The sequence below is a fragment of the Macrobrachium nipponense genome, chromosome 20, assembly GCF_015104395.2.
Source record: "Macrobrachium nipponense isolate FS-2020 chromosome 20, ASM1510439v2, whole genome shotgun sequence".
Taxonomy (NCBI): Eukaryota; Metazoa; Arthropoda; class Malacostraca; order Decapoda; family Palaemonidae; genus Macrobrachium; species Macrobrachium nipponense.
This window is the reverse complement of record NC_061089.1, coordinates 53,926,230-53,928,776: the sequence shown is the minus strand read 5'-3', so window position 1 is coordinate 53,928,776 and position 2,547 is coordinate 53,926,230.

The following is a 2,547-nucleotide window of genomic DNA, read 5'->3' as shown; positions in this document are numbered from 1 at the left end:
TGAATTCTTTTTATATCCTCATGCTTTGACAAGAGTTATAAAAAATAATTTTGCCAAATTCATTGTAGTATCTTCTGTTAAATCCGGTACTAAAAAGAGCTACTGCTCCTTTGCATTGACAATGGGAAATTTGTTTCCACAACTATAACAAGATAATCATACATTAACACGGTATTATTGAAATTATCATATCACAGCTAAAATGGAATACCATGCAAAAAGTAATTACCTTAAGGGAACATTAATATTGAAACAGGTAATAACCATATTCTACTGCCAAATGGTGAACAAGATTCAACCTGCAAATGTTGCGTTGTATAAATGATGTGCTAGTATTATACCATGGTTCTTTATCATTGTGTACCAGCAAGGTATCAAGAGATTCTACATCACGAACAATGCACTATAAGTGCATTTCATAAAAAAAACAACCCCTTACCCAAAAAGAATCAATTCTAATTGTTCAATAATTATCTTAAAAAGTGATGAATCGTGGATCAAATTTCACTCCTTTGTAAAATCGTGATTTATACAAATGACGTGTTTGTTTCGTTTGTTTCAGTATCTCACAATCATCCCAAGGTTATTCACTTTTCTTAACTACAATTCTGACAACAGAACACCTCAAGTTTTACTCTGTATCCAATCATTCCCCATATCCTTCCCTGATGAATTACTGTTGGATAATTAATATTTGAAAGTATGGTGGTAAAATTCTCTGCATAAAGCTTTTTCACCTTTTGCCTTAGATCATAGTATGTGCCATAGTTCTTCATATCAAACTTGACCACGATTTCATGCACAGGTCGCAGCAGAGTTACCAGTGACTTCTTAGAAGCCTTTTACTAGAAGTTTTGTGTTCTGGGTAAGTCATACTGACATTGTATCGCCTGCTCAGAAACTTTCTGTTATCAGAATCTATCTAGAGAAAATGGGAGTGACGTTATTTGAGACCACACTACTATTCTGTGCTACTTTGGCTTGCTATCTATGAGCCAAGTACTCCGAGGCGTTAGTACTAAACATGGCGGAAGCTCCTTGGGACGCCGCGTTTATTACTAGCCCCACTGGAATCAAAGTATTATATACACCCATTTCTATATTGTGTGGCCGACAAATTATATTAATAAACGATATTTGCTTTTATTTACCACATATGGAAATAAGTGCTCGCACCTCAGAATAGGTGGCACCTAGATAAGAAGCCAATGTAGAACGCTATTCTTTTTTTTTAAGTTTTTATTCAATAAATTATTTACAAAACATTACAGCAAATCCAGAACTATATACATTTTCTTCTAAAATACATTGTTTTTAATGTTACAAAAATTCTTTGTGAAATACTTTTACAATTTCCCTTTCAAAATGGCTTTGATATTTCTGTTTTTTTTTTTTTTTTTTTTTTTTTTTTTTATAATAGAAGCTTTTATTTTATTTATAATCAAAAGGTCATAAATGGAACCCGCTGAAGCTTAAAATTCACGAATTAAGTTCGTAACTGCAGTTACCCAATGCAGTCAAACTATCTTCTGCATGTTATAAAAATTCACGTATTCTAGTAAGCGGACAAATATTTATCAACATTTAGGAAAATTCCTTTTCGATATAAAATATTTCACTCTCTCTCTCTCTCTCTCTCTCTCTCTCTCTCTCTCTCTCTCTCTCTCTCTCTCTAAATGGACCGGGGAAAATAAAAATTTATAAAATATGCAACAGAAAAAAAAATGGTAGCCATAGGGTACCAAATATGTTTTTCAAGTCTTTTGAAAGGCAGTTGATAATGATTACTTTCATTATTTCATATAAAATGAAAAATTTACAGTATCATAAGAAATGAATGCAGCTCAGTTTACGTTTTTTCATTGCATATCTACAGTATGAGTGATATAACCTACCCAACCTAAGACTGAAAGAACAGGAAAAAATTATCTTCACAGTTATGGCAATCAATTTCGTTGCGGAAAAAAAAAACTTGAAAATGACAAGGTCCAAGAGAAAGTTTGCCCGGCACCTTAGAAGGGAGACACCAAAATCATATATGAGCATTTTACGCAGATAGAAAAAAAGAAGTAATACTTATAAAAAGAAGTGGAAGAGCCTAACGTCAGATTTCAATAACTGGCATGACAAAATAGTTATACGATTTCTAAACAAAACATATAATAGTTTTTGGGAAGATATTTCGCAGTCTGAAACGTGTCTCCCTGTAAGGATATCTGAAGTAAACTGAATATAAATCAAGTAAAAAGTGCGCCAAAGTTTTTTTCGACGTAAATCGAGTTTTCTGTACAGCCGATACATCGTATAATAAAGTCCACCATAAATAGATCTATCTTTCCGTGGTCTGGGTATAATGCTGTATGAGCAGCAGCCCACGATACTTTAACCACGGTCCGGTGGTGGCCAGAAGCACAATTATGACTAACTTTAACCTTAAATATAATAAAATATACTAGAGATAGAAGGTTCCAATTTGGTATGTTTGATGATTGGAGGGTGCATGATCAACATACCAATTTGTAGTCCTCTAGCCTCATTAGATTTAAA